Source organism: Pteropus alecto, unplaced genomic scaffold (assembly GCF_000325575.1).
Source record: "Pteropus alecto unplaced genomic scaffold, ASM32557v1 scaffold28, whole genome shotgun sequence".
Lineage (NCBI taxonomy): Eukaryota > Metazoa > Chordata > Mammalia > Chiroptera > Pteropodidae > Pteropus > Pteropus alecto.
Genome location: NW_006441063.1, coordinates 1,789,019 through 1,806,391, shown reverse-complemented (window position 1 = coordinate 1,806,391; position 17,373 = coordinate 1,789,019).

The following is a 17,373-nucleotide window of genomic DNA, read 5'->3' as shown; positions in this document are numbered from 1 at the left end:
CCTGCTGAATTTGCCAAGCATCCAGAGGCCTTTAGCTTGGGGCCCTCTGATTAATTAAACTCCCCAATCTTCATGTGATTTTTTAAGACAACCCCCAAAAGCCAGCACTCACTAAGAGGAGCTCAGAAGCTGCCAAAAACACCCTATGAATAAATGTTCAGGGTTCCATCCAGAGACACCCACAGTGACTGATGAGTCATTAGATGACCAGCTGTCACCACATAGTGCTATATATAGATGGGGAAGGCCAGAGGGGTGCCTGAGACCTAACATAAGGGGGAGGAATATGCATCTAGAGGGCAAGGTCCAGCTGTGGGGCAGGCCTAGAGTACCTCAAAACTGTGCCCTCAGCTCCCCAAAATAATGGAATCTCGGTCTGTATTGTCCCAGTGCAGAATGCTGCTTGAACTGGAAGCAGGCAGCAACAGAGCCGGACATGGGTTATGCCAGCACATTGATGACTATTACTGCTAATGATAGTAATGGGAGAATAATGGCTCAGAGAACATCCCGCATATCACCTCATGTTCTTTCCATCATACAAAGATGTAGACGACTTATTAACATTGCTGTCATTTAGGCAGCCCAAATTAAGGTTCTGGAACCCAGGCTTGGTTAGGCCAGGCCTGCACTGTCCAGTGTGCCTATTAAGCTCTTGAAATGTTACCAGTCCAAATTAAGATGGGCTGTAAACCTAAAATACACAACTGGATTTCAAAGACTTAGTTCCAAAAACAGAATGTAAAACACCTCATTAATAATTTTTTCTTGATTACATGTTGAAATGATAATATTTTGGATAAACTGGGTTAAATAAGATATATTATTAAAATTAATTTTACCTGTTTCTTTTTACATTTTTAATGTGGCTACTAGAATGACATTTCAAATGATATATGTGGCTCACATCTGTGGCTTGCATTATATTTCTATAGGACAACACTGGGTCATAGGCTAGAGGCCAGAACCTTCAGAAAATCCTGGCTATGCTCTCTCCTGATAAATAAAGCCAGCTTCCTGGTTCAATGCTGAGAGAGGCCAGGGCTGATCTCCAGACAACGCTAATGGCCAACCACAGCTCCATATACTGGTCAGAGAAGGCCCAGCTGACACACAAAATCCCCCGAGTATCTGTGAACCTTAAACTTGGCTCTCATATCTTCTGGAAATTCATAGCCTTCCTGGGAAGAATGATGAATCCTCTCTTGCCCTCTCTTACCCTCTCTCCTCCTCACTTAACCCCCAAGAGAGTTCAATGCTGTGTGATTGCAAAAAGAGATGGTAAAATAAGGCCAATTCACAAAAGAAGCAGCCCTTGCCCTCACATATGCAAACAGCAGAGGCAATCAAAGGATAGAAGGGAAAAGAGAAAGAGAAAGAGAAATGAAGGTAAGAATTATCTCCAGACAATTGAGACCAAGGGAGAGAAACAGTATCCTAGAGACAGATTCACAAATGTCACACACTGTGCTCACCTGGAGAGGAGGAGGAATAGAAGGGGGCGCTTCTTCAAGCGTGCACATACACCTTATGTGTGCAGGTTGAACATGAGAGAGCATGAGAGAGAGGTTCAAGAACAAGGTCCAAGAAAAAGGCAGACAAATGGAAACAGAACAGGGAAGAGAGAAGCGCAGGGGACAAAACCAAATGGAGGTGTGGGAGCAAGGTGTGTGTGTGCATGGTGTGGGGAGAGTGACAGCCTCCCTCTCTGGCAAGGACTGCCCTTTCCTTCTGTGTCAGTTTAAATTATTCACGTCAGGTCAATGGAAAGAATATACCAAAATAAAAAATGCATTGGGGCCAGGCAGGCCCTGGATTCATGTGCGATGGAAACGGCCTTGGGAGGAGTAAGGGCTGCCTGCCCTGCTCCTGGGAGTGGGCTGGACTTCAGGTGGTTTCAGTGAGGGTGATTTTCTGCTGGTTGACAGAGCCAGGGCCTAACAGCACACTCCCATGGGCCAGGCTGAGAGGTTTAGGGAGCTGTATGAGGAATCAGAGTCTCCGGTCAGGTAAGGCCTGGTGAGCAACCGAAGAGTACAACCCCTCTAGGGTCAAGCCAGGGCTGCCTTGCTGCCTGCCACTTCCTCACACCCCTAGACTGGCTGACACTGTGCCAGCCTCCTGCCTACCCTGAGCTGACCTTTCACTGGTGAATCCAGAGGCCCTAGGTGACTCTCAGTTAATCCAATCTAAGCAGCCTTAAGTGCTGCCAGGACAAGCTGGGGAATGAAGGCTTCCCCCGCCCCCGCCCCCGACATCCACCTCTCCCAGGTAATTACATCTCAAATAGGCCTTCTGGGAGCCTGCACCCACCTTGGTAACCTTGCCAGAAGAGGCCTTCACTAAAGAGGATACAGGACAACTGTGTTAATCTGCTCAGGCTGCCATAACAAAGCACCATGGAATATTTAAGGCTGGGTGGCTTTGAAGAATATAAATTTATTTCTCACAGTTTTGGAGGCTGGAAGCACAAGATCAAAGTGTTAGCAGGGTTGGTTTCTTCTGAGGCCTCTCTCCTTGGCTTGCAGATGGCCACCTTATCACTGTGTCCTCCCTCACTGGCCTTCTCTCTGTGTCCTGAATGATCCTAGTGTCTCTCTGCGTATCCAAGTTTCCTCCTCTTATAACGATAGCAGTCAAATTGGATTAGAGTGTACCATAATGGCCTCATTTTAACTTACCTCTTCAATGGCTTTATTTCCAAATGCAGTCACATTCTGTGGTACTGGGAGTTGGGACTTCACCATAAGAATTGGGGGTGGGAGTGGGACACAATTCAGCCCATAATAACAAAGATCAGAGAAAGACAAGTCTAAGTCTGTATAAGGACTGGGGTGGAGATGGGACCAGTTCAAGGTAGACCCCTCTGTCTCCCTGCCTGAACTTACAGTTGCCTCCATGTACATTTGTAAAACCTGAAGCCAGCAATTCTTTGGGGCAAGGGGCTTGGGGAGTCTTCTCATGGCTGATAGTTGCTATCTTCCCTGGGACCAAGAATTATGTATCTCCAACTCTAATTCAGTACCTGGCTCTTAGCAGAGAAATGATGATGGAGACAGAACAGAGGTTATTAGGCAAGGCTCTGGGTCCCTATTCATTTAGCATCTTGTCATCAATGGAAGTGACTCCAGAATGAATTTGTGCTGAATTCACAAAGGCCCTTTTGAGGGAAGAGGAGGAGGAGCGGGGGGAGGAGGAGAGAGAGGAGGTGGTGGCGGCAGGGGCAGGGGCAAAAGAGGAAGAGGAAGGAGAAGGAGAAGGAGGAAAGAAAGAAAGAGGAAGGAAAGAAGGAAGGAAGGAAGGAAGGAAGGAAGGAAGGAAGGAAGGAAGGAAGGAAGGAAGGAAGGAAGAGCACTGTGGCAGATTGCATTTTCCAAGATGGCTTTAGCAAGATCTCCCATCCCTCATGCCCTTCTCAAAATCTAATGTCACTCACCCATCAAGAGCTGAGGTCTATGGTCCTTCCCCTTGAATCTGGGTGGACTTGTGACATTAGAAGTGCCATTATGTGACTTCCAAGGTTTCTTTCATGGGATACTCTCAGAAACCGGTCACCATGCTGTGGAGAAGCCCAGACTCCACAGAGAGGCCTCAGAGAAATGTTCCAGCTGACAGCCCCAGCTAAAATTCCAGCTAAGAGCCAGTGTCAATGGCCAGGCATGTGAGTGAAAAAGGAAGCCTTCTATGTGCCTTCAGCCCTAGGCATTGTCTGATGGCAGTGCAGAGGGAGAGAGAGAGAGAGAGAGAGAGAGAGAGAGAGAGACAGAGAGACAGAGAGACAGAGAGACAGAGAGAGACAGAGAGAGAATATGAACTGCCTAGCTGAGGACATTCAACCCCCAGGACAGCAGAGGATAACAAAATGATACCTGGTTTTTTAAGTCACTAAGTTTTGGAGTGATTCATTATACAGCAATAGCTCACCTGTCAACACACACACACACAGTACGTAAAAGTCCCACTTCACAGGGCCTGTTTAAAGGTTCCTGGCAGCAGACCTGGGTGCCCACTACTTAGGCTCTGGGGCCAGGCTACAGGATCAAGTCCCTCTTTCATGACTTCTTAGCTGTATAACCTTGGATACGTGAATTAACATCTCTGTCTCAGTTTCTTCCTCTCTGAACAGGGAACCCACCTGAGCCCTCCAAATGGGATGGTGGTAAAGATGAAATGTGATAACCCACATCAAGTGCTCAGAACCACGCCAGGCACGCATTACATTCTCAATAACTGCTTGCTGTGATGATATTAGTCAACATCTCCCTTTCCGCTTCCTAACAGGTGGGCTGAGAAACATGCCATTTCTGGCAGACACTCTGCTGACCGTCTTTTTCCATCACACTGAGGTCACCAGCTCTGCCCCACAGTTATTTGTTTTGTAAAAATGTCAGCAGCTGGGCCCCAGTCCCTTCCCCCCAGACCTTGTGGAAAGTCAGCTCCCCTCCCCCTATAGTATTTGAGTTCTATTCCCTGCCACTGTCATCTGCTCCTTTGCCTTGCAAACCACTGATTATCAGAAGACAAAACACTGGCTGAGAGCTGACCTCAATACCTGTTTTTAAAATCCCTTGGCCTGGCCCAGCCACAGAGCTGTGGGACAGAGGATGGGCCAGCAGTGGAGGACAACATTTGTCTGGGCTTGAAAGAGCCCCTTGCCTCTCCTTTTGTAGGGTGGCTGAACATTGCAGCGTTTGGGTGCTTGGTTCTTCCTACACACTGCTAGAGCATGGTACTCGCCTCCTAGAGGTGGCTCCCATAGCCTACAGCGGACCGGGCCATGCCAGGGTGGTTCCAGCTGTAACGGGTCTGCTTACTGCTCTGGGTACCAACAGAAGCAGAGGCCAGGCACCCCACCTTAAGAACTGGAGAAGTGGTGAGGGCAGAGAAGAATAAAGTCCAACTAAGGCCTGCCTGGCCTCCAGAAGGGCCCCCTCTGCTTTTTTCTCTGGGACAACACTTGATGCTTCTCCAGTCCAAATTCCCTATCTGAGGCACCTATGTTTCTCTGACTTTCCAGCTGTCTCACTCTGAGGGCCCAACCTCACAGTGAACCACCATGGGTATTCTTTCTCACTCTCCATTGGGTAACTGGCTTCTTTACCCAGAATCACCACCCTCCCCAACATCACACCTCCCTCCAGTGGCCACAGCTAGACCTCAGTGGATCCGCAGGCATCTCCTCCCCTAGCCTCCTGGAGCTATAGGGTACACAGGCAGGCTTTCAATGAGTTCACCAGTTATCTTATTCTGAATAGTCCCTGTCTCAATCCCATAGGTCACCTTGAAAAATGATCCCCAGTCTCTAATAAACCAATGCATTCTTTAGGAAGGACACCTGGAACTTTATTTGCAGCTACTAGCCTTGTCAATAGGAGCACTATTGGTATCTGGGCCTGGACAAGTCTCCATTACATGGGACAGTCCTCCCATTGTAGGATGTTACATATCCTTGGCCCTTGCCCACTAAATGCCAATAGCATCCCTAATCATTATGACAACAAAAACTATGCCCTCATTTCCAAATCCTCCCTGAAGTGGGAGTATAGGAGGTGAATAGGGAAGCTTTGTTCATCTCCAGATACAATTCTTTGTACTCCATGACAGTCACCAAGCTGCAGCTCCCACAGGATCACTTATGCACACTTGATAGGCACAATACCCTCATGTTATTCAACCAGAATCACGGCCACAGCACAGCCACTCCCTCCTCCCCTGTTCACACTCACAGGTACATACTGTGAGCAGGGCCTCCAAACCAGGCATTGCAGGAACTCAGTCCCTAACTCTAATCCTTTTGATTAAGGCTCAGGTGTGGGTTGCCCCTGATAAACCATTCACTGCAAAGCATTTACTGAGAAATCCTTTGTATAATTCCACACCTCCCCTTCCATCACTGGCATCATTATAAAAATTAAAAATAAAAAAGCAATCATGGTTGGAAGATTTCCACTGGAGCTGTTTGTTCTTTAAGACCTACTGAGTCAAAATTTCCAGTTTAACCCCAAATGCTCATCTCCTCTGCCTCTACTGTGAGGTTGATGTTCGTACATTAAAAAGGGAGAGAAATATTGTCTTCTAAAGAAAGAGAAAAGGAAATAAAATCATCCTTTTTCTATAGTATGTACTGGATGCATCCACTTTTCAATATAATATGGAAGTGCTAGCACCTTCCAGCTGGCCCTTAAGCTACCATTTCCCAAAAACCCATTGCCAGCCTGGCATAAAGAGGCCAGACCTGGATCTGCCAGGAGAGGAAACATCTGTTCTGACAGGAACATAGCTTTGACACACCTGCAGACAGTGCCTATGGGTTTAGCTGAAGTAGGTCCAAATATCCTGGGCAACTTTTCTTCTTGGAACAACAGTTCTTAACACCAGAAGTGTCTTACTGATGTCTTAGAATCCCAATCTCATAGTGATGGCGTAGGCCTGAAAGTTCAGGGGTTCAGTCTTTTGGGGTCTTCTTTGGGACAGGTAATGATACCTATGGCCTCTCTTCCCAGAACAAAACATGTGCGTGTATGCATAGGGTGTTCCTACATGCTTGCACCCACTCACACAAAATTTCACACACAACCATGAAGCATCCTGAAGCTCATCCATGGTCCGTGCACTGAAAATCCAGCCCAGGTTTACACCAAGAGGGAATCTGATGTTAAAGCAGCTTTGGTGGCACATACAGACATAATTCAGTTCCAACGGATAAGGAGACCAACTCTCCAGCAGTTCTTCTCTAGCAAGATTCTCATAAAGATGATAACCACTGTAGAAAGCTCCACTGGTTTGCAAATACACCTAGAGATAATGATAGAAAGTTTCTGGAGCCCATTATTGTTCCTGAACACACCAAATTTATGTGAACTGCTAAGGAGAGAGGCCATAAAACAAAATGACCTTGACGAACTCAAAACCCATTGCCCAAAAAGTGAAACAATTCATGCTGATGGCAGTTCCTATAGCTAATAATGCTGCATTGCCTTACACAAGTACAATGTTCTGCATGGCTTATGTGGTTTTCACTGGCATTACTCCATCAGTCTCACAACTGCTCCATGAGGAAGTCAGGGCCCATATTTTTGTCCCCATTTAGAGGCTGCAACAACAAAACAAGGCTCAAGGAGCTGAAGTGACACCTGAAATAACACGGTTGGTAGTGGTAGGACTAGAAGAACTTGGGAGTCAGCTGACCCCCAAGTCCAATATTCATAGGAATTGGGAGGGGAGAATACACCATCATGGGGTAATCAACTAACACTAAGTGTGGAAACCGTGATCAGATTTTGTAACTCAGACCCCTAAAGTTCTGTCCACGTGCTTCAGCAGCCCAGTTGAGTCATGAAAGGGACCAGCTGCAAAGGTTCTTTTTCCTGTATTTGAACTTGTGTTACTACTTCCAAATCTTTTCCCTTCTCTACCCTCTTTCAAATGGAGTTAGAGAGGGTTTGAGTTAGAATGGCCATAAAAAGGGGAGAGAGAAAGGAAAAAAAGATAAAGGAAAACTATAAAAGAGAAGACTTATACCAGTGCTGGTAAGAAGATGATGGAATCTATAAGCAAAAGACAGGTGGAGGAAGAAAAATATGTGAATGGAAATGGGCATGGTGGCACTGCTGTGTACCCTGCCCCCCAGGCCAGCACTGACATAAGCAAGTCTCAGTTCCAGTTTTATCAAATATTTAGCCACTGGTCACTATCTTTCCATCCAACTTGCCATCTGTCACCCAACCCTAAGCCAGGATGATATAGTTTAATTTTATGTTATGGCTGAACCCCACTTCTGATACCAATTTCTGTATAGGCTAGGTTCTCCTGAGATAACAAGCAATCCCCAAAATCAATCTGGGTCATTCTTTCCATGTAATCTCTTCATCTCAAGGAAGCTAGAACAGTCTTTTTGCATGGTGAGGGCAGCAGGTGAAGTAGACAGGCCTCATTGCCCAAGCACTTACCATATTATGCTTGTATCATGTTTGTTGATGTCCCATTGGCCAAAGCAAACCATGTGGCTAAACCCAAAGTCAGTGTGAGAAGAGTACCTACAGATATCTGTACTGGGAGGTATGATTCATTGGAGGCCATATTTGTAACAATCCACCATACATATGAGCAAAATATCTCCCCACCCCTATGATGCCTGAAATGCCATCATTTACCTTGTAAACCTTTGGCCTAAGCACTGCCTTTTCAGCTTGCTCTTTTAAAAATCAGGCATGGCTTTATTGCATATCCTATGACCCAGCAATTTCATTTCAAGGTGTATAACCAAGAGAAATGAGTGTTTATGTTCTCCAACAGCCATGCACACAAATACACATAGTGGTTTTATTCATAACAGCCCCAAACTGGAAACAACCCAAATGCCCACCAAGAGAACAGATAAACTGACCATGATATATTTATACAAAAGGACACTACACAACATTGGAAAAAGAATAAATGACCACTCTATACAACAACATGGATGGATGTCCCAGATAATGTTGAGTGAAAGGAGCCAGACGCACAAGAATACATATTTTATGATTCTATTTATTGGAGGTGCGAAAACAGACAAAACAAGTCTATATTGTTAGAAGTGAGAATAATGGTTACTGTTGTGGGAATCTCAACTGAGAGGGGGGCAGAAGGAGCTTCTGGAGCAGGTGCTGCCAATGTCCTGTATCTTGATCCAGGTGACCATGTATCTATACATATGTAAAAAGCCATAGACTTGTACACTGAAGATTGGCAGACTTTACTGTATGTATGTTAAATCTTAATTGTCTGTGAAGTACAAAATTAGAAGTAGGGATAGGTTTCCCAGTTTGGCTGCTCTGAACAGGGTAGCAGCCGAAAGAGGGGGCCTGAGGAAGGGTGGGTAGGAGTGCCTGTTTCAGGCCTTCTCCATTTCTGAAGCCAGCAGAAAAAAGGTACTTAAGGCTGGGGCCCAGTGGTGGTGGCCCTGCTGACTCCTCCCTGGGGAGGGAAAGGCTTTGAAGATCCTTTGTTCTGGGGGTTAGTCAAGGAAATGAGCTGGTAATGAACAGCAGAAACAATAATTAATAATGGGCAGAATAAAAACGGATTTCAAATCCTGCAGCTAATTTGCCAGGAGACTTACTCCTGCGGCAGGCAGCCACTTTCCCCTATCAGACTGCTGTCAGACTGCTGAGTAAACCAGAACCAGGAAGTGGCAGGACTGGGGAGGGAGGAGGGAAGGACAGGGAGTACAATCACCCTGGGGAGTAGGGGTTGGCAAGTACTTGTCTGGTTACTGGGCTCCATCATGGTTTCTTCACCCCAGTAGGAAGGGTAGGAGACCCCCGAACCTGAAGGATGCCTTCCAGAGTCCCTGGAGCCGCCCCCACCCCACATGATGGCTGCCAAACCCAGGAAACCACCACCAGGGTGGCATCCCAGTCTCTTGGAGCCTTGGAACATAGTCTCCACCAATACAGACTCCCCCTAAGGAGCCAAGGTTGGAGGGAGGATGGCAAGACCACACAACAATGGAAGGAAAACCCTCATCAGAGAAGAAAGGTTCTAATTGGAGCCCTAAACGCTCCAGAAAGATTATCTTTCCGATTCCCAAGGCACAAAGAGCAACTAACAATTACCCTGCCCATAAACCCTCACCACTCTTTTCCTGCCCCTCCCCCACCATGCCACCCCACTGCAAACAGGCTGACTTATATAGCTTTTTATCACTCCATTAGAAAATGAGTGTTCAGGGATCCTTCCAGCTTCCTCCACATTGGGGGCAAAAGGCTGCCTGGGTCTCCTCTGTGGTTTTTAGTGTGAGATCTTGGGGGAAGCGGGTCAAAGTTTGTATGTGACAGTCAAGTCTCTTAAGATCTGCTCACATCAGTGTCTTCAGATGACTTTGTCCATGGCCAATAAGAAAAATGTTTCCCTTCCCATCATACCATTCCCTGCATGTCCCCAGTGCCCTCCAGCTGTCCCTGGTTTCTCAGGGCTTCTTCTCTTCTCCTCCCACAAGGGCCCATGCTCCAACCTCACTATTTGCTAAGACCATCTACCCTTCCCAACCCTATATCCCACTTTGTTCTAGGATGTGCTCATCAGGTGTAGGGGAAGCCCAAACCTATGTCTGTCTTTGACTATGAATCTGTTGGAGGCTCAATGCCTTAACCTGAAGGCTGATGAACAAGTGTCGGGGAAACTCCTCAGTTCCCACTACTTGACTGGCTGCTTACACTGACAAATGGATCTCTCTCCCTTTTCAACTTTAGTAAAGTGGATTCTTCTTGCTAAAGGCTAAGTACTCGCTGAGTTGCAAGTTTCAGAAAATGAGGCCATTGTGGGGCTATTTCTGAGGGAAAGAAAGACTGGCGGTGCCAGCACCAATCCTATCCACCTCCCACAAGAATTGGGCACTATTATTTTTACATCAGGGAAAATTCCATCCGCTATTTCAAAAACAGCTGAATCTGGCTTCATCTTTTGCAGAAGATACACTGCGGGGAGAGGACGAGGATTTAACTCTTAAAGATAGTTCGGAGCAGGTGACCAAAAGGCAGTTAGGATGAAGATGACTTGGCAACATCTAGGAGGGCTTTGCAGGTGAAGCTCCTGCAGTTACAGTTTCCGTTTTGGGGTAAAGGAGGATAGGAGAGAGACCATGGGATGGCATTATGCTGAGAACACAGCCAAGCTCCAGGCAGGGAAGCCAGTCCCCCAGGAAGGGGAAAAAAGAGGTGGGGTTTCTGATAGTTTTGGAAACCAGTTATATTTGTCTCCTAGGTCTGCCATAACAAAGAACCACAGACTGGGTGGTTTAAACAACAGTTTTATTATCTCACAGTTCTGGAGTCTAGAAGTCCAAGCTCAAGGTGTCAGCAGGCTTGGTTTCTAATGAAGCCTCTCTCTTTGTCTTGTAGGTGGCTGATTTCTTCTTGTGTCCTCACACGGTTGTCCCTCTGTGTGTGTCTGTGTCCTAATCTTCTAAGAACACCATCAGTTTGGATTAGGGCCCACCCATGTGACCTCATTTTAATTTAATTACCTTTTTAAAACCTTACTTTCAAATACAGTCACAGTCTAAGGTGCTGGGGGTCAGGACTTCAACGAATGAATTTTTGGGGAGACACAATTCACCCATGACACTAGTACAGGGTTTCTCTTCTGTTTCTGTAATTACAACCTGTTCAAACTCCAGTCAACATAGTTCCTGGTCTGGGAGAAGCTGCAGAGTTGCGGACAATACATCAGAGGGTACTTGTCTGCCCTCTGCCCCCCATGCCTCCTCCCTATGCAAATTCTCCTCAATATCCAAGTCCCAACAGTTCTAAGAAGTCTTCCCTGAGTGCTGAGCTCACATGAAGCTTTCCCTTTGCTGAACTCCAGTGCATTATAGGAAGGATTGTTAAGATCTAGCTCTCTGTATCCTGAGTAGAAATCTGCTTTTTGAGTAAGATCTTTGAGGACAGGGAGCACACACACACACACACACACACACACACACACACACACGTACAGACACTGCCAGTATCCATGTCCTCCCTTTCCCAGCTAGGCAGTTTGGGAAGTTGGGATTGGCTGCACCCTCAGCTCCAGGGATCAGCCTGATTGGTTTAATCAGAGTGAGCATCAGGACTTTGCTGGGAATGGTACAACATAGTCTCTTTTCTGGACAAGGTTTGGTTGTGGGAGAAAGCAAGGCTTAAAGTACAATCACTAAGGCAGCAGTCTGGGGTGGCAGGGTGCTAGAAGTTCCAGAGATTTGGATGGGGGCAGGGAACGACTACTATGTACAGCCGCTGGAGCCCATCCAGAGGAAACCAAGCAAATAATGGGTGCTGGTGTCATATTTAGGTCCTAGATCAAGCATATCTAAAGTAGGTTACCCTTGGACCATTCAGTAACATAAACCACTAAATTCCCCCTTTTGCTCTAATTGGTTTGAGTTGAGTTTACAATGGAAAGATCACTAACCGATACAATTTCTTTCAGATACTCGAAACAGCCTAGCCCATGATAACAAGGACACTCAATGAACACTACAGAATCACAAAGTCATGATCTGTGAAGGCTTCATAGATGAGGAAACTGAGACAAGGGATAAAAGGATTTGCCAAATCTTACGGCCAATTAGTGGCTGAGCCTGGATGACAGCTCCAGTGTCCAGTCTAGTGCCATTCCCACTGCACCAGAAGAAATGAAGGCCTCTGTTCTTCCTGCACTGCTTTCCAAACCTTGTCCCTGGGGGTGAAGGAGGGGCCAGAGAAAGCCATTGGGAAGCCGCAGCACCCTCAGCCTCCCAAACGGGAAGACTCAGTTGCAAGCCAGGAGACCAGAGAGGAGGTGAAGCAGGAAATTAAGCGGCTCCGTGTCAACCACATGTGCCAAATCACCTGGGAACTGTGAGCAAGAAGCTAGTGCAGAGATGGGGCGCAGCTGCCAACTCAGGCAGCAGGCATGTTAGTGTCCCCAGGACCTAGGAGGGTCCCATTACATGCTCCAAAGAGCCCTCTGGTGTTAGGAGGGCTGTCCCCAAGTGGAATGATGGGGTTGGCAGGCAGGGCAGAAATATGTTGTCCCTGGAAGAGAACAGTAAGACATTCATCATAGACAAGTACGTGTGGCCATCTGCATAGCAATCAGATGCCTGGGATTTTCCAGGCTGGTCAGCATTTCAAGCTCCAGGAACCATCTTGGGCCATGAAGTGACTTTGGGAACAAGACCTGAATCAATTATTTACTGCTATGTAACAAATTACCTTAAAACTCAGTGGCTTAAAACAACACCATTTGAGAAGGCTTCCTTACTTTCATGTCAGGTGCCTGAGCTGGGAAGACTTCAACATCTGGGAGTGGGGGGAGCAGAATACCTGCAACACTTCAGGAATCTCTCTCTAAGGTGGCATCTTCAGGATAGCCAAACTTCTTACATGGCAACTCAAGGCTCGAAGGACCTGTGTTGGTGGTGGGGATGGGTGGGGAGGCAAGGAAAGAGAGAGGGAGGGAGAGAGAAGAGAGAGAGAGAGAGAGAGAGAGAGAGAGAAGCATCGCACAGTGTCATCTCTGCCTCATTCAATTCATTAGAAGACAGTCTGGCCCATATTCAAGGAGAGGGGACTTAGACTCCACCTGGTTGGAAGGACTGTTGAAGAATATTCAGACATGGTTCTAAACCACCATAGACATCATACTTAGCAGAGCAACAAGATCAAGGAGCCTGGGTGTCCAGCCCTGTGCAATGCCAGAGTTGCCCAGGGCAGCCTAAATCTGGACCTCCTAAACATGAGAGAGAAATTGAATTATATTGTGGACACATTGCTGTCATTTGGGGTTTTCCAGTTACTTTTGGCTCAACCTAATCTTAATTAATACAGAGAGCACAAACTGCCATTTTCTGTTCCTGACACAGAGCAAGCTCTCAAACTAAGACTCGCTAAGTAAGAGTAGTTGGGTTGAGAATAAAAATTTTTTAACTAAAACACTAAATTTTTTTTTTAAAAAACGAGTAGATGGGCTGAAGGAGGGATGGAGATAAAGGGGTATGTGTCAGAGATTGGCTGGACATCAGAACTCAAATATGTTATTCCACTGTCCTCTAAGTTCACTTATATTTGTTAGGCTGTATCCTGCTATTTGTCAAAGTGAGAAAACAGGCAAAATAAACCTAAGGAAATGGAGTGCAGACTGTAAGTGCCTATCAATGAAATTAGTGAATGAATAAGTACAAGGCATAAACAAACACGAAAATCTCCCCAAACCAAAGGCTCAGATGTGGCCAAAGTGTCCCAGCTGGCTTTAAGCTATGTTATTAAAAAGTCTTTTGTCTTTGGACCTGTCTCTTTTCCTCCCCTCCTCCTCCTCCTCCCCCTTCTCCCCCTTCTCCTTCTCCTTTTCCACCTTCCCCTCTTCCTGCTCTCCTTCCCCTTGCCTTCCCTTCCTTCCCTTTCCCTCCCCTTTCTGTTTTCCTCCTACTCTTCATCTAGCACATATTCTTAGCACCCCCTTCCCAGAAAAACAAGGAATTTTCTGATGCTCCAGACAGAAGAAAGATAAAATCAATTCCTCCATTGATTCAAATATCTCAGCAGGCCTGGGGTTTGTGGTCTCAGTACTCCATTTATCCTTCTCTCCCCTTCACCACTCCCACCCATGCTCCTCCCACCTTACCATTATTTTCCCCTCCCTGCCTTTGCACATGCTATCCTTTCTTCAGAGATGCCATCCCCACTTTCTGTTCTGGCCAACTCTTACTTGTCACTCACCACCCAGATCTGATGTTACCTCCTCTAGGAAATACCCCAATCTGAGCCTACACAGCAAGTGGGGAAAGTGTCCTTCCCATGTGCTCCCAGAAGCCCATGTTCACCTTCATCAGAACACTTATACCACCATGTTTGAACAGTCTGTCTGGGTCTCCGCCATGAAACACAGAGTTGCAGGGATGGGGTGCTACCATTGCAGAACCTCTAAGAATACACATCCAGAACATCTGCGATAGCAGCTCTAATGGCTTAGTCTTCCCTGGATTTTAGCAAAGACTAACCCAGAAGAGGGTGTCTCTTGTGTTCTGATACCTGGGGTGAGTACCTCCTGGCATCTCTCAGATTAAGGCATGTGGGCAGCCCCTATATTGTGTCCAGTCCCAAAAGAGTCCTGAGTGTTCCTTGGGCTGGTTCCCTGGAATTTGAATTTTGAATATGTTTGAGCAATGTCTTTTCCACTCCTTCCCTAGACACTTCTGTTGTAATAGATTATATTTTTCAAATATGGTCAAAACAGCAATATTTCCTGTCCCATATGCTCTTCCAGAATCTTGCCAGTCCCATCAAAAGGTCATGTCTCTTTCCTCTCCCCTTGAACCTGGGTAGGTTAGTGACTGTTCTAACCAATAGAATATGGTAGAGTGATGCTATGTGACTTTCAATGCTACGTCATACAATGCAAACAGCTTCCACCTGGCTCTCTTCCTCTCTCTCTTTTGGGACACTCACTCTTGGAACCCAGGCACCATGCTGTGAGGAAGCCCAAGACACATGGAGAGGTCATGGGTAGGTGTTTGGCCAACAGCTCCAACTAAGGGCTCAGCTGACAGCTAACATCAACTGCCAGACATATGAGCAAGCAAGCCTCCTACCAGGATGTGCGTGCTTGCCTGACAAGCAGACTCCCCCAATGTCTGCAGCAGCAGAGAAGCCCCAGGCAGAAAACAAAAGGCACAGATGCACGGTTTGCACTTTGAGTGAGATGCCCTCATTGTATGTTGGGTCAGAGCCCTCATGAAACTGTCCACCACATCCAAAGCTGGAGGTGGAAGTCAGGCCACAGAGAAGTAATCCAGGGCAACAGAGGCAAATGATTCTAGTTTTCTAACCAGTCTGTCTTAATTTCCTCATATGCAAAATGGAAATCATAGTAGGGCAGTTGTGAGGATTAAATACGATAACTCAAATGAAGTGTAGGACATGTTGGAAGTACAAAATAAATGTTAATCTATTGGGAGTAAAAAAGATTCCGAGGTCCCACAAAGACTTCTGTAAATCTATAGCAGGCTGACTGCTCTTGAGAGCCATGATGTCCAAATGCAAGCACCAGGTGCTTGAGACACAAAGGATGTTTCAGAATTCTGAAAACTTGGCTTTTTGATGCCTTGGACTTGGAACACTGATTCTACACCATAATATATAGAATGGAGAGGCATGAGAACAGTTATCCTGCCACAGAAAAGGGAATAAAGATTCCACCAGTTGGAGAGGTTGGCTGGCCAGTAGAAAGGTCTCCATGCCAACTGAGGCCTGGGATAAGCCTGAGGCTCTTACAGTACAGGGACAGGAGAGGCACAAAATCCCCAGAGAGGGCATAGAAAGGAGAGGAGAGGGTCTGGGGCCTTGTTCCACAGCAGCTAGCAGGGGAAATCTGCATTGCCCTAGAGAGAAGGCCCACATTTAGCATGGAGCTACAAAGGTAAACTGACCATGGCTAAATGAGGAGCCTTGGCTTAAGGAGTGACTTTGGCAGTGGTCCTAAGGATGGCCCACATCCTGCACATCCCAGCACAGTGGAAAGGGAAACCAAGAACACCAATGTCCCCGCAACACCCAGAAGGGCTGACTGAAGGGACTCACCAGGGGCATGTAGGGGAACATCATGCAGGTCACTTCCAATGTGACCTCTGGACCCAAGGCCATGGCCACCCAGGACATCAGGGTCCATGCTCCAATCCAGGAGGGACAAGCACAACTGGGCCAGGGCCAGTGATCCCAGTGGGTAGGGCCAGGAAACAGGGCAGCATGTAGTCCATTGCTCAATGCCAGGATGGCATAGGACTCCCTCCTGTCCTACCCCACCAAGGGTCATAGCTCACACCAAGGCAGAAAGGGCAGGAGAGAACCCTGAAGAGATAGCACCAGCCTCAAAGTGACCATGATTTCAACCCAAAATGACTGTTACCTTGACTTGAAGTTCAAGTTGTCCACCATCAGCACAAATGGGGACTCAAGAGCTCAGTTAAGACTGTAGTTTGAGAGAAATAAAGAAAAGCTACATCTTAGCACACCTGAGTGTCAAGAGACTAGAACTTCAACCCACTACATAAGACTTTACTCAAGGATTAGAAATAACAGGAGAGAATGAGGTCAGAACATAGTTTACACATAAATAATCCAGCTGACAAGCTGTGACTTGCTCTCCAGGGTCTATGTCCCTGCGGGAGGCACACACATAGGAGGGGGCAAGCAGAGGAGGCTCTGAAGGAGGGGCAGGATGTCAGGAGTCTGTCCAAAAGAAGACAAAATGTTTGAGTCTCCTTTTTGGATCCTGCTGGCTCTCTCAACAACTCTTAATTACCAGCAATCAGCTCTTAATTACCTACAACAAGAGAGACCAGGGAAAACACAGATAAATGAAATCCATAGATAATCCCCAAACCCCAATTTGGTCGATAACATCATCCAGCTTCTCTGTGTAACCTCTTGCCAGGACTCCTGATCTCCCTACAAGTGGCAGGAAAAAATGATCCCAAATTCCCCCTCTTCCTCTGTCCTTGCCCTTGACACCACCTGTCGATGCAGGGGGAGAAGCCGATGGGCTCTAAATAATGCCCAAATGGATAGTCTTTCCTCCCTTTTCTGGGAGGCAGCTGCCAGGTCCCCTGGCTGGCTGCCAGGCTCCAAGCCTCCTGGTGCTGGACTGTTTTCACTGTCTGTTTGCCCAACAAACAGGAGTGCTGGCTTCGAATTCAAGCTACCTTGGAGGACAGAAAGGGAGGACAACAGATTCTAGGACAGGGCCTCTGGGACCACAACTGTCCAAGGGCTGCTGTGGGTCATCACATGTCCCGCAGACCCGGGGCCTCTTTGTCCACACCTGAGGCAGGATGGCCTCCCAGAACCAGGGACATAATTAAGGCAGATAAGA